Below are 26804 nucleotides of genomic sequence, written 5' to 3'. Positions count from 1 at the left end.
AAGCAAAAGATGAAGGCTAATGAGCTAAGGAAACAAAAGATAAACATCAGGGCATATAAAAAAAGCATAACCTAATATACAGACAAACATATGCATGTGGCATTAAGTTGCATAAGAAGCAGCCCATAAGGAGCAGTAAGGAAAATATTCCACACAATGAGATGAGTATGGAGGAGTTTAAGGTCATCCTCAGCTAGTGGTTCAATATTATCGCACTCGGAATCTGTCAGCATATCTAGTGCAATATAATTTATTTAACTTTGTTACAAGAGCGAGAAAGGTGGAGGGTTTCTCTACCTTATGGTTCCATTGATTTAAGTTTTACATTCTTAGATCTAGCATAGTGTGCTAAGGCAAAAGAAAAAAAACATGTGGCACTTTGAAGTTAAAGGAAAAATAGCCAAGGTGCTTCGAAGAGCTTCAAGATCGAGTGTACTAATAAATATGTTCTGCTAGTATATTGGTGTTTCGCTTTGAGCCAAAGACTTCTACGTCGGCAGCTAATCTTTTGTGACTTCTTGAGTTGTATACATATGTACTAACAGAATAATGTGCATGTACCTATATAGGGAATAGCCATCTATGTACCGCTCTGACCCTATTCATAGAGTTTGGGGAACTTGTCAAACAGATTGCTTACTCACTTTGAATTGTCTTTCTACAGTTGCAAGAGTCCTTTTTTTGTGAGTGGGCTTCTATGGAAACAATTAATTAAGCTTTTCCAACTTGATAGGAATAAGCTTGCACTACTCATCAATTGGTCCTCACTCACGGTCAATATTTCTGAAACAAATAAATATAATCTCTGATTGCCTAATACTCTCGCTTTGGACATGATACAGTCGTCTCAACAGAATTTCTACCAAATTCAATCATATAGAGGTCCAACCTTGGGTCACACATGCTTGGTGTGATTTTCCCTTATGGAAACCTCCGTTAGTAGAGAACTTGCCGCTCGATCGGAATGTCAGCACAAAAAGGGCAACCTCTACATTGAAGAGCCATGGGAATACTGGATTGTGGAAGGACATGGGCCATAGTCGTGGCAGAACAGAGTCTGCCAATGATACATGGATATATAGAATGGAAAAACATGGGGATAAATCCTCAACACCATGCGCGCGGCTGTCATGTAATGCCCAGCAAATACCTAACAACTTCTAGCTATGTTTCCTCAAGAATTAATGTGGAGGATCCTTTAGTGACTCCAATTTGTAAAGATAAATATAGAAAAACTAAGTATATACTATATTGTTTAACTATGTTTAATAATAATTATTATTCTATTATTAGTAAGTACCAAAGTTGTTTTTATGAGTGTTATGACTTCTTAATGCATACCACTAAATGACAATTTGTTAAGGAACCGACAAACTCAACAGAAATTTTTGAATATATATATTCATTGTTGTTAATATTTTTTGAACTAGTACTACTACAGGCAAACATAGGACTACATGCATTTTTGACAAATCTCTCGTGTGAATATTTCGAAGAATCGTGTTCCGGTGCGATGTTGCACCGTACCATTGAATCATGCATAATGTGGCCACATGCTAATGTTGATGATGTCTCGGCTAACGATTGGCATTGCACAGGTCACATGTTGAGTTCGTTGCATTGTAGTCCACTCCCTGCATCTTGAAATCTTACTTGCATTTTGGCGACGAATTGTCTCCAAGTAGAAAGTCTCCTTTAATATTTTCCATGAAAGCATTAGGGATCGGCTGATTAGCCTATCTAAGCACATTGTTTTTCCATCACGTACATATAATGATTGACATGACCGTACTATGTTGTCCTAGACTTCTAGTATAGTAACGGGCTCATTTGCCACTCGATCAAAATATTACTCACTCATCTCCTCCCTAATCTAGTGTATGGAGTAGTGACTTATATCTCTGTATGGCAAACGAGGTAAACTCACGCTTGTGCGTCGCGCAACCACATATCAAGTCATGAAAGACTTTGGGCTTTAGGCATGTGGTGAACACCCAATGAGTCTCACTCACAATGAGTCTCATCGAATTAACTAAGTAAAACACCCAATGAGTCTCACTCACATCGCCTCAAAAGTTCTTGCTGTGTATATCCTATGCCACTCAATGGATCCCTAGGCATGGTGCACCAATGATATCTAACCTTCTAACGTTATTGATTGAGTTTGGTTCAAAATGTACTCGACTGTGTTATGGATAGACGGGCCACATATCTTGGCAGGTGAGTATGGTATGAGGAGCTCGTCTAGAGGCCAGGAGAGCAATGGGGTGTTTTTTTTAAGAATAATAGATATGTTGTATGTGCACATTCATCTTAATTATGTTGCATAAGAATAAGTGTATGACGGACCATTAGTGTGTCAATGCGTGGATGAACATACGTCCGTCAGTCCTCGATTCACGGGTAGGGTCTCTCGTGATTGGAAAAGAACTGGAGTTAATCGGCGGTCTCACCCAGATGATCGCATAGCTTAGCTATGGATTATATGATTTGTCCTCCCCTCCAATGATGTTCCCCAATTTTATCCCCCAATTGTCCAACACATGACTGCGGCGACTAGAAGGGCGACCGCGGCGACTGGACGGGCTACCGTGCGCCCGACCGCGGCGGCGTAGTCCGCAGCCGGAGATCGCCGGCGCGTCGGAGGGCGGTTCTGGGCTCTTGCTGAGTCCGACGAGGAAGATGCCGACGACGATGGGGATGCATCCGCGGCAGGGTCGCCGTCCTCACCGACACCTTCGGATCTCATTTGCGATCTATTCCATGCAGGCTATAGCGAAGATGAAGTGGCCATGACGATCGATCAGGTCCTGCCACCGGACGATCCGGCGCGTATCAGTCTTCACGCGGGCGAGAAAAATGAGATGATCCGACGCGTTGTTCATCGGAAAACGGCGGCGCTCAAACCTTGGAAGGGTCCTCTGCCTAAGGTGAGTCTTTCGAACCTTACGTTATTCGATATGATCAGGCCGGAGTCTTGGATTACTGTGAAGAAGAAGAAGAATGCGAGGCGGCTCGCTGCTCGATAGACACCGGCGGCGCTCGTGATGGCCGCGTCGGCGACAGAGATCTCGAACGCGAGATCGCTAATGAGTTGTGATGGGCCGGTTCGGACTGAACCGGGTCCACACGGAGTTGGGCCAGAGTCAGATGGGTATGAGGCCCAGGCTGGACCCGGCCATACTTCTGTCCACATCGTGATCCCATGCACGTACGAGGGTGATCGTGGTTCTATCTCTCGTGCACCGTCGCTGCCTGGTTCTAGGGTTCGCAAGCACGGGACGAGAGGTTTCCCGGTCTGCGGAGCTTGTCGGGCAAGGAGGATCCCGCCACTCGTGGATATGGCCGGGCGTGGGGCTGCGCCGCTGCCAGCCAAGTCATCTGGTCCAGCGGGACGGGGTAGGGCGGTTCCGCCGCCGGCGGCGGGTGCCGGGCGTGGATCCCTGGCGCCGCCTGGCCAGAGGCCGCCGCCTGGCGGGGGTGTGGTGCAGGGTAACCTGGGCCGTGGCTTTGGCCACTCGGGCGTTCAGCCACCCGGGCAGGTGCCCGTAGCTGCAGGCCGGGGCGGGCTGAGGCCACCGTCGCCAACTACGGCGCCCGTCCCTCCGCAGGCCGCGGGACGTGGTGGACCTCGGTCTCTAGCGCCGGGCGTGACTGGTGTGGCTCCTGCTAGCCGCGGTGGTACTGCCCTTGGGGTTGGGCCGATGCCTTCGGGCGGGCAGCCGTGTGCCGCACCTCTGCCCCGCTACGTCGCGAGGCCGGCTCAGAACCAGACGGGTCCGGCACAGAAGACGCAAATTTCTAGCAATAGAGAGCCCAATGATCCGCCCCGAGACCAGTGGGGGGATGATGGGTTTGATGCGTATGGTGATGGACAACATCGTGGTTCCTCTTCCACGGGAGGAGGTCGTGGCTATGCCTGGCAGAGTGATGGGTCTGCTGAGAGACCGTTTCTCGGCCCTCCAGGCGGATTTGTCGAGGGAGCATCAGGCCCGGACCACCGCCAGAGAGGAGGCTTTCGTGGCCGTCGTGGTGGTCGGGGTGGGGGTCGTGGGAGGTTTCGCCGACCGCCTCCGCCTCCGGCAGTTGTTGAACATGCCGCGTCAGCAGTGGAGACCGACCACACCTCCACGGATATTCCTACCCAGGCGATGGAGGTGGTGACAGCCTTGGCCAGTGTTGATGTTCCTGAGACTGAAACTATGGCTGACAGGTCTGATGCAGAGCGGGCGTCCAAGTATGCGCATAAGAAGGAAAAGATGCTCTGTTACCGTTGTGGTGAGAAGGGCCACTTCACTGCTGAGTGCGTGGCCGAGCTGTGTGAGTCGTGTGGCAAGCCAACACATGCCTCGGGGGAGTGCCCGTTATTGCGTGACCAGGCTCCGTTGCTGACTATGTATGGTGTCTATTGTGCCGAGCTTATGTTCTTTGAGTCACCGGCTGCGAGAGATATTCCGGAGGAGACCCTGAGCTTAACCACCGGGATTGTGAAAACTACCCAGGGCGAGGTGACTAAGGCTCAGATTGTGCGCAGGCTTCAGGAGCTGGTTCCGGGGGACTTTCGTTGGGAGCTGGTTCTTCTCGAGAACAATGTTTTTAAGGTTGATTTCCCCACGGTGGATGATTTGCAGAGATTGCTGAGTTTTGACTTGTGTAGAGTTGCTGGCACGAAGTGCATTCTAGAGTTTCATGAGTGGAAGAAGGTGGAGCCTAAGGGAAAGCCGCTTACGCAGGTCTGGTTGCGGTTTTCGGGGGCTCGAGTTGTGGCCGGTATGGGTATTATGGTTGGGAAGACGGAGAGAGTGGACATGGATTTTACCCGTGCTCACGGGATGCCCCGGATTTTAGTGAGTGTCCTGAATATTGAGTTCGTGCCTGATGTGGTCAACTGGACTTATAGGGAAGAGGTGTTCCCGCTAGAGATCGAGTTTGAGGACACTGAACTGTTTGCTGATATGGTTAATGGGAATGATGTTGATATGCACGAGGGTGACGGCAGTGCGGGAGCCAATGGGGCACCGACTGATGAGTCGACACGTGAGGGTCTTTCGGATCTCGCCCAGATGCTCAGTCGCCCGGGGATGGGACTGGGGTTGAGCCGGCAGCATCGCCACTGGTGCCTATGACTTCGTTGCGGTTTGGGTCCTTTGAGCCAGCATTAGCACCTCCCAGACTCTGGAGTGACCGGGTAGAATCTGATGATATGTTTGAGCGCACGCTTCCTCTGTTGGAGTTTGAGGGGCTGGCGGATCTGTGCCTGGACGCTTGGTGAGGGCCTCATCGGCGAGGACTGTGGGTGGAGTTGGGGTGGGGGAGCCGGAGATTTCTTCTCTTTCCCTTGCTCCTCCTGTGGTCGAGGCTCCGGCGCAGATGGCTGCATCTGAGTTGGTGCTGGGGGAGAGGGTTCGGGGCAGGAGGCCTTGACTTCTCCTCTCCATATCCCGACGCCGGTGACGTCGGTCATGCTGGGGTCGGTCAGCGCTGGGGGAGGGAGGCCGAGGCAGGAGGCCTCGGATCCTGCTACTCCGGTTGTGGCGGCGATAACCATGCCAGCAGCAGCGCTAGGGAGGGGGGCTGGGGCAGGTGGCCCTGGCTCCTCCTTCATCTTCGACGGTTAGGAGGACCGCGTCTCCGACGTCGACGGTGCTCCACTCTGCGCCGGTAGGTGAGGTGGGAGGAGGCAGCGGGCAGGCGGCCCCCGTCATCCCCTCTCCTGTCGTATCCGTGGATCTGGAGCCCAGCATGGGGCATTTGACCGAGGGGCTTGGGAGCCCGCAGCCGCCTCCTCCGGTAACCTCGGTTGACCCTTTGAGGGACTCAGCGCGAGACTTTACTAGGGAGGAGGTCGTTGCTTTTGGCGGGATCCCGGACCCCGTCTCGACGGGGATACGGATGAGTGCTCGTATACATGAGCTCCCGGAGGTTGATGATATGCAGCAGCGGTGCGCTATGAGGGTGGCGAAGCTTTAGGAGGCTGCGATCTCTTCTGGTATGTCTGTCAACATATCTAATTTTTTATTGCATTTTTCTAATGAGGAGATTATAAATAATGCAAACCAATTAGGAGTTTCACTAGGTGCTACTGATAGTGAGATTTCCAATTCGGTGAATGATCTGTTAGATTTGGAGGCGCAGCGTGCCTTAGAGACTATTCGTAATCTTGCAGCGGTTAAACCGATGAATGATGATGAGATTGATGCGTTAGGGGTTAGAGTGCTCGATACTTTGTGTGCGGATCTAGCACCCCTCAATCATGAGTCTGAGGACGATGATGTGCCCCTAGAGACTGCCGATGGCAGTATCGTTCAACCCGGTTATGAGGACCGGGCGTCAGAGCCTAGTAAACCAAAGCGCAAGTGGAAACGGAAGATCTATCCCGATTATGCAGTTCGTAGGAGTGCTAGGATTCAGACTACTAAAAAATTCCACGACGAAATATGAAAGGAATCTTTTGCAATAGCAGAGGTCTAAAGGACTTGTCTAAAAGAAGGTTTCTTGCTGAGGCATCTTTAGAGCAGCGTTTAGATTTCATTACTCTATCGGAGACTGGTAAAGAAAACTTTGCGCCCCAGTTTCTGTTCTCTCTTGCGGGTGGTATTGATTTCGATTGTCATTGCCTCCCTCCGCGAGGAAGATCGGGTGGTATCTTGCTAGGTGTGAGATGTGATTCGCTTGGAGTCCGAAGTGTAGTAATGGGCGACTTCGCGGTTAAGTTTCGAGTCAGGTCTAAAGTAGATGGTTTCAACTGGGCTTTGGTGGCGGTTTATGGTGCCGCACAACCCGAGCTTAAACCGGAGTTTCTAGCGGACCTTGTTCGAATCTGTGGGTCAGAACAGCTCCCAATTTTAGTTGGGGGTGATTTCAATATCATTAGGAGGATAGAGGAGAAGAATAATGATAACTTTGATGGCAGGTGGTCGTTTATGTTCAATAACATTATTGAAAGCTTGGATCTGAGGAAGATAGAGCTTTCTGGTAGAAAGTTTACCTGGGCTAATGCTCTGCCAAACCCAACCTACGAAAAACTTGATCGAGTTCTCGCGAGCGTGGAGTGGGAACAAAAGTTCCCTTTGGTTACGGTGCAAGCTCTCTCGCGGGGAATATCCGATCACACACCCTTGTTCCTGGACTCAGGGGAGCCGAACCACGTGGGTAACAAGAACACCTTCTCTTTCGAGATGTCATGGTTCGAACGCGAGGGGTTCTTGGACCTGATTGCCAAGGAAGGGGCTAGGGGTGCAGGAGGTACGACTGCGGTCGAGCGTTGGCAGAATAAGATTAGGCATTTGAGAAGTTTCTTACGGGGTTGGGATAAACACCTCAGTGGTGTGTATAAGATTGAAAAGGATACTCCTTTCTCTTATACAGGCCCTAGACATAAAGGCCGAATCCATGATTTTGCTGCCAGCTGAGCTCCAGGTTAAAACTGAGGTGGAGAAGAGGTTGAAAGAACTGCTCCGCGAAGAAGAATTGAAGTGGGCTTTGCGAGCTAAAGTCCGCAAAGTGGTCCAAGGGGATGCTAATACTCAATTCTTTCATTTGATTGCTAACGGTAAGCACAGAAAGAAGCGAATATTCCAACTTGAACAAGATGAGGGCACGATTTTAGGACAGGATAACCTAAAAACATATATTACTGAGTATTATAGGCAGTTATTTAGACCTCCGGAGGATAATTGTGTGTCCCTCCATGAGTCCAGGACTGAGGATGTGCCTCAACTATCGGCTGCCGACAATGATATTTTGGTTGCCCCGTTCTCAGAGAAGGAGGTGTTTGATGCTATTGCACAGATGAAAAACAATAAGGCGCCCGGACCGGATGGATTCCCGGACGAGTTCTATAAAAAGTGATGGCACATTATTAAGGGGGATTTATTAACTATGTTCCATGATCTGTTCTCTGGACAGCTTCACTTATTTCACTTGAATTTTGGAACTATCACACTGCTTCCTAAGAAAACGGATGCTGTGAGAATTGAGCAGTTCAGGCCGTTCTACCTCCTCAATGTTAGTTTCAAAATCTTCACCAAAGTCGGGACTAATAGGCTCACACAGATTGCACATTCTGTGGTGCAACAATCCCAAACTGCTTTCATGCCGGACAGAAATATCCTTGAAGGGGTGGTCGTCCTGCATGAAACGCTCCATGAAATCCATTCCAAAAAGTTAGATGGAGTAATTTTGAAGGTGGATTTCGAGAAAGCATACGATAAGGTCAAATGGCCATTCCTCCAACAGTCATTGCGTATGAAAAGATGTGATGAAGCCTGGCGCCGACAGGTTGAATCATTTACGCAAAAAGGTAGTGTGGGAATTAAAGTAAATGATGATATAGGTCATTACTTCCAAACACATAAAGGCCTAAGACAAGGAGATCCGATGTCCCCTATCCTGTTTAACATTGTGGTGGATATGTTACCAATTTTGATAGGAAGGGCTAAGGAAAATGGTCAAGTAGGTGGATTGGTACCTCATCTTGTTGATGGAGGTGTATCCATCCTTCAGTACGCCGATGATACAATTATCTTTATGGAGCATGACTTGGCTAAGGCGAGAAATATGAAGCTTGTGTTATGCCTATTTGAACAATTGACCGGGTTAAATATTAACTTTCATAAGAGCGAGCTGTTCTGTTTTGGTAGAGCCAAAGAAGAACAGGAGGCTTATAGGCAATTGTTTGGGTGCAAGTTGGGAGAGTTACCCTTCTCTTACCTAGGTATTCCAATACACCATCGTCGGCTGACAGACAGAGAATGGAAGTGCATGGAGGACTGATTTGAGAAGAAACTGAGTTGCTGGAAGGGTAAGCTCATGTCGTATGGAGGCCGATTAATCCTGATAAATTCGGTGTTCACGAGTATGCCTATGTTTCTCCTATCGTTCTTTGAGGTCCCAGTTGGTGTTAGGAAATGACTGGACTTTTATCGATCGCGTTTCTTTTGGCAGGGTGATGAGCCTAAAAGAAAATATCGGCTTGCTAAATGGGATATCATCTGTAGACCGAAAGACCAAGAGGGTCTTGGTATTGCGAATCTAGAAGTTAAGAATAGATGCCTTCTTAGCAAGTGGCTGTGGAAGCTCTCATCGGAGAATGATACTATGTGGGCTCAAATCCTTCACAACAAGTACCCCCAGACAAAACTTTGTCCCAGGTCATAGTCAGGCCGACTGATTCACCTTTCTGGAAAGGACTGATGAAAGTCAAACAATCTTTGTTTAATAGGATGAAGTCTGTTGTTGGAAACGGCGCTAGTACACGTTTCTGGGAGGATACTTGGTTCGGCGATACACCCTTGGCCATCCAATATCCGTCTTTGTACCGTATTGTCCGACGACGTGAGATGTTCGTCGCCTCGGTATTTCAATCTATCCCCCTTAATATTCAGTTTCGACGGTCTATAGCGGGCAATCGTTGGGAAGAATGGCTCCGTCTAGTTAGGAGACTGATGGAGGTTCAACTTTGTCAACAACCCGATGAATTACGCTGGAAACTGACTAAGTCTGGAGTATTCACGGTTAAATCAATGTATATTGATGTTATTAATTCAAACTCCATTCCTACATCCAAGCATGTTTGGGCTGTCAAAGTTCATTTGAAAATAAAAGTGTTTATGTGGTTTGTTCATAAACAAGTTATTTTAACCAAGGACAACTTGATAAAGCGTAATTGGACAGGACCTACTAGGTGTAGTTTCTGTGATCGGGATGAGACAATCAGACACCTCTTTTTTGATTGCCCGTTGGCCAAAGTCCTTTGGCGAACGGTCCACATTGCTTTTAATATCAATCCACCGAATTCTGTCAACGCGTTATTTGGGACATGGCTTAATGGGATTGAGCCTGACTTAGCGAAACACATTCGGGTTGGAGTTCGCGCGTTGCTGTGGACTATCTGGACTTGCAGAAATGATTTGGTTTTTAATAGAATATCACATATCCATTTTTTGCAGGTTATATTCCAAACCACGACACTGATCCGTTCGCGGTCGCTACTCACTCCGATGGAAGCCGGGGAGCATTTGGTTACTGGATCTTTCCGCTGGGAGATGGTAGCTCGGGATATCTTCAATCGGTTTGGATGGCGGTCATGTAATAGGATAGGCAATTAGTTTACCTATTTATTTTTAGCCAGCCGGTTGTGACGTCTTTTCGTGGCTAGTTGGTGTTTCTAGCCTTGCATGGCTCTGTGTGAGCCTTCTCTGCTTTATTTTTACTTTTGGAGACCTTGGGACCATGTTGGCACTGCTTTATTTGGTTAATAAGATGGCCGTATGCATCACTCTGATGCAGAGGCCGGGGAGCCCCCCTTTTCACAAAAAAACGTCCGTTAGTCCTCCCTAGTGCAAGGTACATTCTTCTTTTTTAAGAAAGAGCCAAGAAGGAAGATCAATTCTCTCTCTTATGATTCCATAATTACATTGATTTAGGCTGTCACATTCTTAGCTCTAGCATCGTGTACTAGTGGCACAAAAGCAAAATCACGTGCTAGTCTGAAGTTGAAAGAAATAACACCAAGGAGGTCCGAACAGCTTCAAGCTTGATTGTACTTCTATGGTTTTGCTAGTAAGGCATTTAGTTTTGAGGCCAAGAAATGCGGTACAAAAATGTTGTTGTATGTTTGCTCCATGTGCCCAAATAGATTTTTATATAACCGTGTGTAACTTCTTGAGTTTTATGTAGTTTTGGAAACATAGTTTATGCTTGAAACTATATGGGGGGTGACCATCACCGTAGCGCTCTGGCTTCAATTCAAGGAACTGGTGCATCTGTTCACATAATTTAGTTTACAATACCATTGCTTCCTCACATTGAATTGTGAGTTCCTTCTGTTCCAAGCATACTCTTTTTTTTATGAGTGAGCTACAAGGCATAGTTTGTTTTTGTAGTTTGGTGCTCCCTGTGCATACATAGGTTTGTAGAGTCGCTTGCTTTGACTTCTGAATGTTTGGCACCCATACGATCTCGAATGAAGAGTGCGAGAGAGGGGCGGGGGGGGGGGGGATAAGCTGAAATAGCTAGTGTTTTTGCTCTCAAAATATTTACACTAGTAACATACATGTATACTAGACTATGTTACTACCTTCATAGTGCGTAGTAACTTAAGTGTGGTAACATGCAAGGATTCATTTATTAGGTTATAGACTCATATTGCATTGGGACATGTGATGTTACAGTAACTAGCTAAGTTACTGTAACTACCTCTTTCCTCATTAACTCATTGCCACATAAGCAAATTTGCTGAGTTGAACTCGATGTTACTATTAAAGTTACTCCCACTGTGGCTAGTCTTATGGCACTATTAGTACATACAAGTAAAGTTTGCAACCGACGCAATGGTTGGTGAAGCAGTGAAGTCATGGTCAATATGCACATATACACTCGATATATGGAAGAATTGGCCTCGGCTTCTACTCCACTGTGACCAACCCAAAAAAGTTGTAGTACAAACATACACGTATTTATAAGTTACCTTTTTAGGCAGGAGAACATGGCAAAAGAGTGTGATGAGGATGTTGAGAAGCACCTACTTTTATTATATGCCTATTGTACTGGAGCACATCCAGAATCTATGCAGTATGATCCTTTGTGTGTAATGCTAAGACAACCATATAGAATGTGTTGGCAATAAGCCATGTCCGTGCCCGTGCGGTGGTGATTGGCGTCGGCGCGCTAGGTCTGGTCCGTGCTGGGCACAGGGGTGTGTGCCGGCGGGAGTTCGTTCTCACATCGTAAAGGAGCTGCATGCACAGGGGCTGTTACGGTCTGTTGGAGGCAGCGCGCGGCCGGAGCTGCATGTAGTTAGCTGAACGTTCGACTCGTATGGTCGTTGAGAGCATGCTACGGATGCGCTGGAAGTGGACTTGCATGGTGGCCGTGCGTGGTGGTCGTGCAGCTCCTATTGTTAGTGCATGCATTGGTAGTTAACTGGTTAGCCGGCCTTGAGTTAGTGGCCGGTAGTGGTGGCCGTGTGATGCGTGGGTGGGGGTCAGGCATGCGTGGGCGCTGCGTGTATAAAGCGTAGATGATGCGGTCATTGAGTAGTGCCAAGCCAAGTGAATAAAGGTTGCCAAGATACAGGCCGATTCGCCGGCCGCAGTGTTCGTCGCCATTGCTTCGAGTTCGTGCTCGAGTTGAGTTTCTTTATGCATATGGTTTCCGGGTTTGCGCCAAAAATTGATATCATAAGCTAGTTCATCTTGGGTGTCGTCCCTTTGCCGGAGGGGTGCCGGCGGTGGCGGCGTTTGCTGGCGGCTGCGCGATGAAGCTCAGGGCCGTATGTCGGCCTGTGGAGGTCGTCGGGTGCGCGCGGGACGATGCGTGGGCGCTGCGTGTATAAGGCGTAGGCGATGCGGTCATTGAGTAGTGCCAAACCCAGTAAATAAAGGTTGCGAAGATACAGGCCGGTTCGCCGGCCGCGGCGTTCGTTGCCATTGCTCCGAGTTCATGCTCGAGTTGAGTTTCTTTGTGCATATGGTTTCCGGGTTTGCGCCAACAGAATGTAAAAGGTTACCCTACAACCGGTTGCAATGTAACAGAAAAAAAGTTGCCTTGATTTTTAGAAAAGGAGGATGACCCCCGGCCTCTGCATCTGGAGATGCATACGGCCACTTTATTGATTATCTTGAGGACCTTACAATGTATTTACAACATGTGCTGAATCCATCATCTTGGCAACACATGCCGCTACTCCTATCCAAAATGATGAAGGGTGCTAGCTGGGCCACTACCCAAACACTCACTAAGCCTAAACATCAAAAGCCGGAAGCCGAACATATTTGGAAGCCAGAGGCCACATACCGGGTTGGGACACAATCCGGTTAGACACACTCGTGTGTCGTCGCCCGCCATCTTCCACAAGTCCGTCTTCAGGTCATATTGAAGCTCTACTTGTCTGGCCACTCAGGCATCGACGTCACCATGACGCCAGACAGCAACCTCTCCTGCGGGAGTCCATCTCCGCGCATCAGCGCCGAGTCTCAACAGCACCACGCCGCCGAGATCGCCACCTTCAATGGGAAAGATGAAGCACCGCTCCACCAGAGTCGCCGTCCTCTAGTCCCTCGAGCCCGTGTGCACCTCCAAGAATGACGCCCATGGGGGAAAACGACACCAGAGAGCCGCGTCATCCGATCTACTGATCTAGGGTTTCCCCCGGAGATAGCAGAGAGTGGCCTTGAACATCTCCACGACGATGCCTTCAGGAAGGGAACGCGCAGACAGCGTCGCCATCGCCGGCCTTGAATAGCCAATAGCAGGGTTTTCACCCAGATCTGATCGAAGACCTCCCATCTCTCGTGCACGGGTCGCCGCCGTCCTTGCGGGATCTGGATGATCCCGCTTGGCAGATCTCAGGACGGGGAAGCCCCCCACGAGACCCGTCGACCGAGCAGGGGAGGCCGAGGCTGCGCCCACAGGTCAGATCCGCGATGGATCCAAGCCCGCGCCGTCGCTCCGGAGTCAGCCCCGCGCACAGCCGCCACCGCCTGCCGAGGCTCGCCGCCGCGTGCCCCGTGCCCCGCCACCGCTCGCCGAGGCCTACCGCCGCAGGACACCGCCGCCTGCGGAAGAAGGGGAGGCGGGAGAGGGAGTCCCCCGCCGCCGCCGTCTACCACGCGGGTTTCACCCAGCGGCGGGGCGAGGAGGAGAAGGAGAGGGCGGCGGTGGTGCCTAGGGTTGGAGGCCCCCGAGTCGCCCAGGGCGGGGGCGACGCGAGGGACGCGAGGAGGGTGAAACTTTTTCAAAGATGCATTCCCATTTATATCTTCTATTACATGAAAGTGTATATACTAGAAGACCCACCATTCGTTAATTTGCACACAGACATGGGTACAGTCAATAAGAACATAGTGAGATTTTTTCCTAGGTGTATCGACATTCTTAGTCAGTTCTAGCGTGTGATTGGATGAAGTAACATGGATTGATGCTCCCGATCCTTTCGAAATTAGCGTCAATAATCATTCAACCATTGTAAGTAAAGCTCTTATGAGATATTTTTTTTCATTCTCGTGCTTCATTCTTTAAGCGGTTTCCAGCTATGGCGGAATTGCTGCCTCCTTGCCGTCTGGAAATAAATGTGCTCTTCTGGTTCTTCCCTTCTTGATGGAGTTCTGCAGGCCCAACAATAGCCGACACCCTATCCTATAACTCGTTAAATGTTGTCCTAAACCATAGCTCCTTAAATTTGAAGGAGTTAGGTAGTGGTTGGATCTAACCGAACCCCTATACTTAACTCCCTAAAAGCAATTTCTTTAGCTATCTTTGATGCCACCCATTCTAGATTTAATGGCTGTGATTATTCTAAGCTCTAACACAGGTAAAAGCATGTACTTGAACCATTCTCTATCAGGCTTATATCGAACGGCTCTTGTCCAGCAGGATCAGGCTAGCTCAGATCGAACAAGAACTCCACAATACAAGAGCTAAGGTACTGTTTTTGCACAAGCAACCAGTTGCATTAATGGCGAGAAGAATCGAGCCTCAATCTCTACTCATTTTCTATCCAATTTGTATGCACATTCGTGTGTGTATGTCTGTATAGGGAGTCCTCTAACCCAAGCACATTCAATTAACAATGTTGATGCACGAATGAACAATTAATTGGCAGAGGCGGCGATGTTCGATGTGGAGTATGCTCGTTGGCAAGAGGAGGCACTGCAGTGGCACCTACCGGGTGAGGGGGGGGGGGGGGGGAGCTAGGGGATGTACGTGGAGAGCTGTTGGGCGCATCACAACGAGGTGATCGCACGGCCACGGGTGAGGTGTAGCAACACCCACACCTTCTGCCGTCTTGTCCATCTGCTCTCACAGCTACGGCCGACCGATGGTGTAACCTATGCACGATTTTTTGTCAAAAAAGACCACATACGATTTCATATTGATAAAAAAGACCATCTACGCACTGTATTGACAAAAAAGACCACTTACGTCATGGCGGCAGGGCCGGCAGCCGAGAGTTTTTGTCAAAAAAGACTACATACGAATTCGTATTGACAAAAAAACTACCTGCACGGTGTATTGACAGAAAAGACCACATATACAGTGGCGGCAGGTCCGGCAGCCGACACGTGGCACCTGCCGCCACGGGCGCCGGCGGCGGGACATGCCGCCATGAGCGCAGGCGGCAGCTTCGGGGCAACAGGTTTTTCATCTCAGGTGCCGCGTGACAGAACGGGGCGAGGCCAGGTGGGCCTGCCGCCACGCCTGTAGGCGGCAGCAGCTGCTGCTGCGCGCGACAATGCGCCTGCGGATAGCTGTGTTATTCCGGCTGCATCTCTCCATCTGTAGAGCTTCTAGATCCTTGCTGGCTGCGTGCAATGTTTGCCACTACTGGCTGGGACCTGGTATAAGCTAGACTTTTTACCTCCGTACGTCCATGCAGGTGCCTTTGCTGTTGCCGCGTATACGTATGACCATGCATATAATGGCCTGCATGCGTCAGAATGTACGTGCAGCAGCCAGTAAATACTTTCATGCAGCGGCAGTGCGAGGACTAAGACATTTTCACGTCGCACGCATCAAACCTGCCGTCATGGCATGTGGCGGCAGGGGCCACCAGCCTCTTCTTGTTCCGTTACTTGCTCGAGAACCGGTTATATACCTGGGCTGCCGCCACCGCCCACGGCGGCAGGTCCCGCCGCCAGCGCCTGTGGCGGCAAGTGCCATGTGTCGGCTGCCAAGAGCGTCCTAAAAGAATACCGGTATTTCACCACCATGGTTATACCCAAAGCCAAATCCAAGAACGCGGACGCAAACGTCATCGCGAAAAATGAGCCATGGGTACTGTCTTCCCAAGTGGACCAATGCTTCTTCATTACCGACCAGTCAAAGCCTGGTCGTGTTGTCGTGAGGAGAGGCAAAAGGAACATCGTCGGAATGGATGGTGTCACCAATGAGCAAGACTTCGACAAGTACGGCGACCCGAAGATGAAATATGACGACGATGATGAAGTACCATACACCACAAGAAGAAGCAGGACCACCCTACCTAAAGGACGTCCGTTCAAGAGAAGAACTCCATTTGCGAAAAATAAGGACAAGAAGATTGTGAAAAGATAGCTAAGATCGAATCACGACACGCGCGTGTGTGTGTGTGTCAGTGGCAAGCTCAATTATTACATGCAACTAAATTATTACATGTGTATCACTTGATTTCAACCATGTCATCTAATTCTAAATCTTTGCACAATTGTTTTATCACTCCATTTGCATTTTCCTTTTCTTTTATCTCAAATCTTAAATTATTACATGTAACTAAAAATCCAAAAAAAAGTTAGTAATGGCGCACCAGGAGAAGGTGCGACATTGCTATCACGGTGTTTACGGCGCACCCCTAAATGGTGCGCCATTGGTATACCAACTTTTATGGCGCACCCCTAAAAGGTGCACCATTGCTAACCCTCCCCCCACTAAAATAACCCCATCCACTCCCACTTGCTCCCCTCTCCCTCTGGCCTCTCTCCCTTCCTCGCCAGATCCACGCGCCCGATCACCTCCGTCGCCGTTCGTCGCCCACCACCGCAGCGACCACCTTCCCCTGTGCTCCTCCGAATGGTCCAACCACTCCACCGGCATCTGCTACTACCTCTACGTCGACGCGCGCGAGCCAAGGAGCCACACAACACCGGATCCACCTTGTCTTCTTCCTTGGGTCGCCGCCGTCTTCCTCAACTCCGGCCACCTCTGCTGCTACTAAGCTCTCGCAGGGCCTCCTTGCGCCTCCCCGGTGAGCTCCGCCTCCTCTCCCCTCTTCCTTCTCGACTTTCCGCACCTTTAGCCATCGTGCTCGTCGGGGCCGAACTCGCTGCTGTAGACGTGCTCGTTGATGTCTACTACACAACCTTCTTCTTGTAGACGTTGTTGGGCCTCCAAGTGCAGAGGTTTGTAGGACAGTAGCAAATTTCCCTCAAGTGGATGACCTAACGTTTACCAATCCATAGGAGGCGTAGGATAAAGATGGTCTCTCTCAAGCAACCCTACAACCAAATAACAAAGAGTCTCTTCTGTCCCCAACACACCCAATACAATGGTAAATTGTATAGGTGCACTAGTTCAGCAAAGAGATGGTGATACAAGTGGTATATGGATAGTACATAAAGGTTTGTGTAATCTGAAAATATAAAAACAGCAAGGTAACTAATGATAAAAGTGAGCACAAAAGGTATTGCAATGCTAGGAAACAAGGCCTAGGGTTCATACTTTCATTAGTGCAAGTTCTCTCAATAATAATAACATAATTAGATCACATAACAATCCCTCAACATGCAACAAAGAGTCATTCCAAAGTCACTAATAGCGGAGAACAAACGAAGAGATTATGGTACGGTACGAAACCACCTCAAAGTTATTCTTTCCAATCAATCCGTTGGGCTATTCCTATAAGTGTCACAAACAGCCCTAAAGTTCGTACTAGAATAACACCTTAAGACACAAATCAACCAAAACCCTAATGTCACCTAGATACTCCAATGTCACCTCAAGTATCCGTGGGTATGATTATACGATATGCATCACACAATCTCAGATCTATCTATTCAACCAACACATAGGACCTCAAAGAGTGCCCCAAAGTTTCTACCGGAGAGTCAAGACGAGATTTTGTGCCAACCACTATGCATAGGTTCATGGGCGGAACCCGCAAGTTGATCACCAAAACATACATCAAGTGGATCAATAGAATACCCCATTGTCACCACAGGTATGCCACACAAGACATACATCAAGTGTTCTCAAATCCTTAAAGACTCAATCCGATAAGATAAGTTCAAAGGGAAAACTCAATCCATTACAAGAGAGTAGAGGAGGAGAAACATCATAAGATCCAACTATAATAGCAAAGCTCGCGATACATCAAGATTGTACCACCTCAAGAACATGAGAGAGAGAGAGATCAAACACATAGCTACTGTTACATACCCTCAGCCCCGAGGGAGAACTACTCCCTCCTTGTCATGGAGAGCACCGGGATGATGAAGATGGACACCAGAGAGGGATTTCCCCCTCCGGCAGGGTGCTGGAACGGGTCTAGATTGGTTTTCGGTGGCTACGGAGGCTTCTGGCGGCGGAACTCCCGATCTATTGTGTTCTCTGGAGGTTTCAGTATTTATAGGATTTTTTGGCGTAGGTCTCACGTCAGGGGGTCTCCGGGTTGTCCACGAGGCAGGGGCCCACGCCCAGGGGGGTGGGCGCACCCCAACCCTCATGGGCAGCACGGGACTCTCCTGGCCCAACCCTTTTACTTCGGGGTCTTCTTTTGGTCCTTAAAAAATCGTCAAAAATTGGCACGTCAATTGGACTCTGTTTGGTATTCCTTTTCTGTAAAACTCAAAAACAAGGAAAAAAACAGAAACTGGCACTGGGCTCTAGGTTAATAGGTTAGTCCCAAAAATCATATAAAATAGCATATAAATGCATATAAAACATCCAAGGTTGATAATATAATAGCATGGAACAATCAAAAATTATAGATACGTTGGAGACGTATCACTCGTCGCCGTCAAAGTCAACTGAGCTCATAGGCATGCTAAGCGCAGCCGTAGGACCCCAACGCGCTAGCCCATGCGCATCGCCGTGCCCGCAAACGCTGGATCCATCGAGCTCCCATACGGGTCGCGGCCGCCCGCAAACACTCTGTTTCTCCGGCAAATCGGCGATGGACAGAAGCAGCGGTGGTGCCGGAGTTGAGTTCAGTTAGTAGAACTAGCGCTAGTTCCTTCCGTGATCCTGTAGGCCGAGAGGTGGGTCTCTGGTGAAGCTGGAATTGCAGAAGCTTTCACCTGAGTTAGCCTGAATGTGTGTTTGTCCGTCGTGGTTGTTCTCTGAATCTATGTAGTGGTCCTTGTACATGCAATCTTCTTCAGTTATAGCTTCAGAAGAGAGGGTTAGTAGTGGTACTTAGTAGGCAGGCTTTGTTCAGACGAATGAAAATGCAGCAGAAATATCTGCATGTTCTGTACAAATTAACTGCGTGTTGCCTCAGGCTTTCAACTATTTATACTTCAATTAAATGTTGAATATGACTGCTGGTTGTTACTGCAGTTTGGTCATGACATATTTTGTATTTCTCTGCTATGTTCCACTAATTAAGTGACCCCTTGCAGCTATGTTCCAATGTTGGCAGCTATATTTTGTATTTCTCTGTTATGTTCCAATGCTAGCTGCTACCTCTTGAGCACTGCGTTGGTTTTCCCCGAAGAGGAAGGGATGATGCCGCAAAGTAGTGTAAGTATTTCCCTCAGATTTTGAGAACCACAGTATTAATCCAGTAGGAGGCTACGCGCGAGTCCCTCGCACCTGCACAAAACAAATAAATACTCGCAACCAACGTGATAAGCGGTTGTCAATCCCTACACGGCCACTTACGAGAGTGAGATCTGATAGATATGATAAGATAATATTTTTGGAATTTTTGTGATAAAGATGCAAAGTAAAATAAAAGCAAAGTAAAAAAGCAAAGGAAATAACTAAGTAGTAGGACATTAATATGATGAAGATAGACCCGGGGGCCATAGGTTTCACTAGTGGCTTCTCTCGAGAGAATAAGTATTCTACGGTGGGTGAACAAATTACTGTTGAGCAATTGACAGAATTGAGCATAGTTATGAGAATATCTAGGTATGATCATGTATATAGGCATCACGTCCGAGACAAGTAGACCGACTCCTGCCTGCATCTACTACTATTACACCACTCATCGACCGCTATCCAGCATTCATCTAGATTATTAAGTTCATGAAAACAGAGTAACACCTTAAGCAAGATGACATGATGTAGAGGGATAAACTCATGCAATATGATGAAAACCCCATCTTGTTATCCTCGATGGCAACAATACAATACGTGCCTTGCTGCCCCTACTGTCACTGGGAAAGGACACCGCAAGATTGAACCCAAAGCTAAGCACTTCTCCCATCACAAGAAAGATCAATCTAGTAGGACAAACCAAACTGATAATTCGAAGAGACTTGCAAAGATAACTAATCATACATAAAAGAATTCAGAGAAGATTCAAATATTGTTCATGGATAGACTTGATCATAAACCCACAATTCATCGGTCTCAACAAACACACCGCAGAAAGAAGATTACATCAAATAGATCTCCACAAGAGAGTGCAAGAACATTGTATTGATATCCAAAAAGAGAGAAGAATCCATCTAGCTACTAACTATATGGACCCGTAGGTCTGAGGTGAACTACTCACACTTCATTGGAGGGGCTATGGTGTTGGTGTAGAAGCCCTCCGTGATCAATGCCCCCTCCGGAGGAGCTCCGGGACAGGCCCCAAGATGAGATCTCGTGGATACAGAAAGTTGCGGCGGTGGTAGGGTTTTGGCTCCGTATCTGATCGTTTGGGGGTACGTAGGTATATATAGGAGGAAGAGGAGTACGTCGGTGGAGCAACAGGGGGCCCACGAGGGTGGAGGGCGCGCCTGGGGGGAGGGGGGGGTAGGCACGCCGTCCTATCTCATGGTCTCCTCTTTTGTGTCTTGACGTATGGTTCAAGTCTCCTGGGTCTTGTTCGTTGAGAAAATCACGTTCATGAAGCTTTCCTTCCGTTTGGACTCCGTTTGATATTCCTTTTCTTCGAAACCCTAAAACAGGCAAAAAACAACAATTCTGGGATGGGCCTCCGGTCAATAGGTTAGATCCAAAAATAATATAAAAGTGGATAATAAAGCCCAATAATGTCCAAAACAGTAGATAATATAGCATGGAGCAATCAAAAATTACAGATACGTTGGAGATGTATCAAGCATCCCCAAGCTTAATTCATGCTCGTTCTCGAGTAGGTAAATGATAAAAACAGAATTTTTGATGCGGAGTGCTACTTGGCATAATTTTAGTGTAATTCTTCTTAATTGTGGTATGAATATTCAGATCCGAAAGATTCAAAGACAAAATTTCATATTGACATAGAAATAATAATACTTCAAGCATACTAACAAAACAATTATGTCTTCTCAAAATAACATGGCCAAAGAAAGTTCATCCCTACAAAATCATATAGTTTAGTCATGCTCCATTTTCGTTACACAAGAATGCTCTCATCATGCACAACCCCGATGACAAGCCAAGCAATTGTTTCATACTTTAGTAATCTCAAACCTATAAACTTTCACGCAATATATGAGTGTGAGCCATGGACATAGCACTATGGGTGGAATATAATATAATGAGGGGGGTTATGTGGAGAAGACAAAAAGGAGAAAGTCTCACATCAACGAGGCTAATCAATGAGCTATGGAGATGCCCACCGATTGATGTTAATGCAAGGAGTAGGGATTGCCATGCTACGGATGAACTAGAGCTATAAATGTATGAAAGCTCAAAAGAACTAAGTGGCTGTGCATCCAACTTGCTTGCTCACGAAGACCTAGGGCACTTGAGGAGGCCCATTGTTGGAATATACAAACCAAGTTCTATAATGAAAATTTCCACTAGTATATGAAAGTGACAAAACAAGAGACTCTCTATCATGAAGATTACGGCGCTACTTTGAAGCACAAGTGTGGCAAATGATAGTAACATTGTCCCTTCTCTCTTTTTCTCTCATTTTTTTATTTGGCCTTTCTCTTTTTTTTATATATGGCCTTTCTTTTTCTTCTTTTTTTTTTTATAATTCCTCACTTGGGACAGTGCTCTAGAAAATGATGATCATCACACTTCTATTTATTTAGAACTCGATACTAGAACAAAAGATGACTCTATATGAATGCCTTCGGCGGTGTACCGGGATATGCAATGGACCAAGAGTGACATGTATGAAAGAATTATGAACGGTGGCTTTGCCACAAATACTATGGCAACTACATGATCATGCTAAGCAATATGACAATAATGAATGTGTCATGATAAATGGAATGGTGGAAAGTTGCATGGCAATATATCTCGGAATGGCTATGGAAATGCCATAATAGGTAGGTATGGTGGCTGTTTTGAGGAAGATATAAGGAGGTTTATGTGTGAAAGAGCGTATCATATCACGGGGTTTGGATGCACCGGCGAAGTTTACGCCAACTCTCAATGTGAGAAAGGGCAATGCACGGTACCGGAGAGGCTAGCAAGGATGGAGGGGTGACAGTGCGTATAATCCATGGACTCAACATTAGTCATAAACAACTCACATACTTATTGCAAAAATCTACAAGTCATCAAAAACCTCGGCACTACGCGCATGCTCCTAGCATGACTTTGATATTATTACCTCCATATCTCAAAACAATCATCAAGCATCAAACTTCTCTTAGTATTCAAAACACTCATAAGAAAATTTTACTAATCTTGAATACCTAGCATATTAGGATTTTAAGTAAATTACCATGCTATTTAAGACTCTCAAAATAATCTAAGTGAAGCATGAGAGATCAATAGTTTCTATAAAACAAATTCACCATCGTGCTCTAAAAGATATAAGTGAAGTACTAGAGAAAAACTATGAAACTCAAAAGATATAAGCGAAGCACATAGAGTATTCTAAAAAATTCCAAATCATGTATGGCTCTCTCGAAAGATATGTACAGCAAGGATGACTGTGGTAAACTAAAAAGTAAAGACTCAAATCATACAAGACGCTCCAAGCAAATCATATATCATGTGGTGAATAAAAATATAGCTCGAAGTAAAGTTACCGATAGAAGTAGACGAAAGAGGGGATGCCTTCCGGTGCATCCCCAAGCTTTGGCTTTTAGGTGTCCTTAGATTATCTTGGGGGTGCTATGGGCATCCCCAAGCTTAGGCTCTTGCCACTCCTTGTTCCATAATCCATCAAATCTTTACCCAAAACTTGAAAACTTCACAACACAAAACTCAAAGTAGAAAATCTCGTGAGCTCCGTTACCGAAAGAAAACAAAGTAGTAGGAGATTAATGTGATGAAGATAGACCCGGGGGCCATAGGTTTCACTAGTGGCTTCTCTCGAGAGAATAAGTATTCTACGGTGGGTGAACAAATTACTGTTGAGCAATTGACAGAATTGAGTATAGTTATGAGAATATCTAGGCATGATCATGTATATAGGCATCACGTCCGAGACAAGTAGATCGACTCCTGCCTGCATCTACTACTATTACTCCACTCATCGACCACTATCCAGCATGCATCTAGAGTATTAAGTTAATGAAAACAGAGTAACGCCTTAAGCAAGATGACATGATGTAGAGGGATAAACTCATGCAATATGATGAAAACCCCATCTTGTTATCCTCGATGGCAACAATACAATACGTTCCTTGCTGCCCCTACTGTCACTGGGAAAGGACACCGCAAGATTGAACCCAAAGCTAAGCACTTCTCTCATTGCAAGAAAGATCAATCTAGTAGGCCAAACCAAACTAATAATTCGAAGAGACTTGCAAAGATAACCAATCATACATAAAAGAATTCAAAGAAGATTCAAATATTGTTCATAGATAGACTTGATCATAAACCCACAATTCATCGGTCTCAACAAACACACCGCAAAAAGAAGATTACATCGAATAGATCTCCACAAGAGAGGGGGAGAACATTGTATTGAGATCCAAAAAGAGAGAAGAAGCCATCTAGCTACTAACTATGGACCCGTAGGTCTGAGGTGAACTACTCACACTTCATCGGAGGGGCTATGGTGCTGGTGTAGAAGCCCTCCGTGATCGATGCCCCTCCGGCGGAGCTCCGGGACAGGCCCCAAGATGGGATGTCGTGGATACAGAAAGTTGCGGCGGTGGAATTAGGGTTTTTGGCTCCGTATCTGATCGTTTGGGGGTACGTAGGTATATATAGGAGGAAGAGGAGTACGTCGGTGGAGCAACAGGGGGCCCACGAGGGTGGAGGGCGCGCCTGGGGGGAGGGGGGGGTAGGCACGCCGTCCTATCTCATGGTCTCCTCTTTTGTGTCTTGACGTATGGTTCAAGTCTCCTGGGTCTTGTTCGTTGAGAAAATCACGTTCCCGAAGGGTTTCATTCCGTTTGGACTCCGTTTGATATTCCTTTACTTCGAAACCCTAAAACAGGCAAAAAACAACAATTCTGGGATAGGCCTCCGGTTAATAGGTTAGTCCCAAAAATAATATAATAGTGGATAATAAAGCCCAATAATGTCCAAAACAGTAGATAATATAGCATGGAGCAATCAAAAATTACAGATACGTTGGAGATGTATCACACTACTAGGAAAAGGGCTATAGATGAAATGGATACTAATGGCACACCTGACATGTGGTGCGCCACTACAATATAGCAGTGGTGCACCATGTGCAGGTGCGCCATTAGTGTGGAAGACACTAATGGCGTACCAGATACATGGTGTGCCACTAGTAACAATTTTTTTTCATTTTCCAAACATACTAATGGTGCATCAAGTAGACAGGTGCGCCATTACTAAGTTTTTTTTCAAAAAAAAATTCAAAATTTTTAATTTTTTTTTCAAAACTAGTAATGGCGCACCGTGGATGTGGTGCGCCATTACTAGTTTAACTAGTAATGGCGCACCACTCCCACGGTGCGCCATTACTAACTTTCCCCCCTCTATCCCTTTTCCCCCGAGCGCCGCCTCCTCCCAGGCTGAGCCCAATCCCCAATCCCCCGAGCCCTCGACCTGCTGCTCCGCCGCCGCCCCGACCCACTGCGATGCCACCAGTCACCCCATGCCGCACGGAGACGCCCAGGAGGACCGACGTCGACTGCTTCTTCATCTACGGGTTCTCAATCGACCGAAGCTACACCGTATCATCGCCATCGTCGTATTCCCCAACCTCGGCCTGCCTCGTCCACCTCGTCACATCGCTCCGCCCCGGCCACCCCCGACCTCTCGAGATCATCGTCGAGCACCTCGGTGAGGCCCTTGACCGATTTCCCCTTCCCCCGTCAGGTTCTCGCGCTCCGTGCACGCGCGGCCCTCCATGTTGCGGCCCTGGAGCACCTTGGCCACCACCAGCGCCCCGCCCTTGCCCTTCACCTCGGCGGTAGACGCTGCCGATGTCCCCGGCCCCGAGCCGCCGCACGAAGCAGATGTCGGAGAGCTGCACCGTGCCGAGGCGCGGTGCGAGGGCGGAGGGGTTGGAGGAGCGCGACGCGGGGACGCCGGCGATTGGCCCTGAGGAGGAGGAGGTGGAGCAGGAGGCCGTGGCGGTGGAGACGGTGGAGGCGGAGCGGGAGCGCTCGGAGGAGCCGAAGCTGAGGCTCTGTAGCTCGTCCGCCGCCAGCTCCGCGTCGCCGTCCGGAGGCATTGCTGCCTGCTGCGGTGAATGGTGAGGTGAGGCGGGTCTGCTCCGGGCTGCTGGATGTAGCAAGTGCGGGGACAGGGGAGGAATAGGAGGAGGAGGAGCTCGAGCACGAAGTGGGTGTTTCTCTCAAAAATTTCAAAAGATTAGGATGGGTCTCTGTTCAAAAATAATTTATAGGAATTATAGGGTCTCCCAAAAATTTTGTCGCAATTTTATAAAAATTATTTGAATTAGTTTTAGTGCAACAGAGGCAACTCAGAGTTTGAGAATGGCATTAAAGGAATTTGTTTTTGGGGTAAATTCTATTATGAAATAATTCCTACTATTATTTAAAATATAAATGAAATGATTTGGAATACCAGCAAGAATTATGTTTCAAGAATTACGTTTCAAGTTGCTGAACCTTTTCATATAAGCTTGCAGAAGATTTAATTGATCATACAGAAAATGAAAAACGAAGGTGATACCGATCCTAGTTGGTATTATTTTTCATGCCTAGAAGATATATTGTCGTACCCCGAGTGAAGGGAAGGAGTTTGCTAGGTTTTTTCTCCGACCATCGTGTCGTGATGATTTTGCAGGTACCCCGAGAGGCCCTTGAGTTTGCCGGAATGTCGATTAACTTCCGTTCTGGCAAATTCGGGTACTCCATATGTCCTATTTTCAGCAAAGGTCATGCTGAAATTTTTCGTGAATTTTAGCATGACTTTTCTAAAAATAGGACATATGGGGTACTTGCGACAAATGCATGGGCCGGGGTATGTTAGTACTTAATTAAGTAGGATCAACTGCCTCTTGTGTTATACATATAGAAGTGTGATATCAACTCATAGTTATTACTAATGTCAGCTGCTCGTCATCGATAAACCCTAATCTGGAAGAGGAACCACTCATCCTTTGTAGTTTTGAATTATGAACGTAGGAAATGTCGTCATCGGACGACGAAAGTCTCCTGGGGGAGTGCGACTGGTGCCACGACGATCGAGGTCTGTGCGACAGGCCTCACCTGGACGATGATTGACGCTTCAGCATTAAGGTCGAGGAGACCTTCGAAGTTGAAACGGTACGCAACGACGACAATTGTTTTTTTCATAATTAAGCATGACTTCAACTATTTCAACGTGTAACTTTAATCTTTTACAATTCGAGTATAGCTTATCTCATGCCATGCAAGACGCTATGTCTTGGAGATGATGGATTTTGAAGACCATGAAATTTCTAAAACAAAGAAAATTCACCTAAGGGCTCATCACGATGTGGACTTTGAAGTAAATCTATATAATTCTGGGAGCGTAACCCATTTTGGTTGCAAAAATTGGGAAGCATTTTGCAAGATGTATGGTTTTGATGAGGGTATGCTTGTCACCATGGATCTTGGTAATCCTGACATCGACCAAGACAATATGGACATTTGGGTCCTTGTTGATATGCCTCCAGTTCTACCGCTATGTGAGTTTCTCAAACATAGTTATTAGCTAATTTATATTGTTTATTTCAAAATAGTTGACAACTTATTTCCATTGACAGCTTATTTTTATTGTTCAAAGAATGTGCGGGAGATGGTAGACAAAACCCACTACACCGATGGCTCCGAATTAAGAAC

General features: G+C 47.3%; 1 pseudogene; it reads right to left on the bottom strand.

The window, feature by feature from the left end:
• Positions 1 to 19137: 19137 nt before the first annotated feature.
• The window catches only part of LOC125533013, a 69878-nt pseudogene continuing 62211 nt past the window's right edge, over positions 19138 to 26804 (bottom strand).

The sequence above is a fragment of the Triticum urartu genome, chromosome 1 (genome assembly GCF_003073215.2).
Source record: "Triticum urartu cultivar G1812 chromosome 1, Tu2.1, whole genome shotgun sequence".
In the NCBI taxonomy this organism is placed as follows: Eukaryota; Viridiplantae; Streptophyta; class Magnoliopsida; order Poales; family Poaceae; genus Triticum; species Triticum urartu.
The sequence above is the reverse complement of the archived record's forward strand: the minus strand, read 5'-3'. Positions and strand labels throughout refer to the sequence as shown.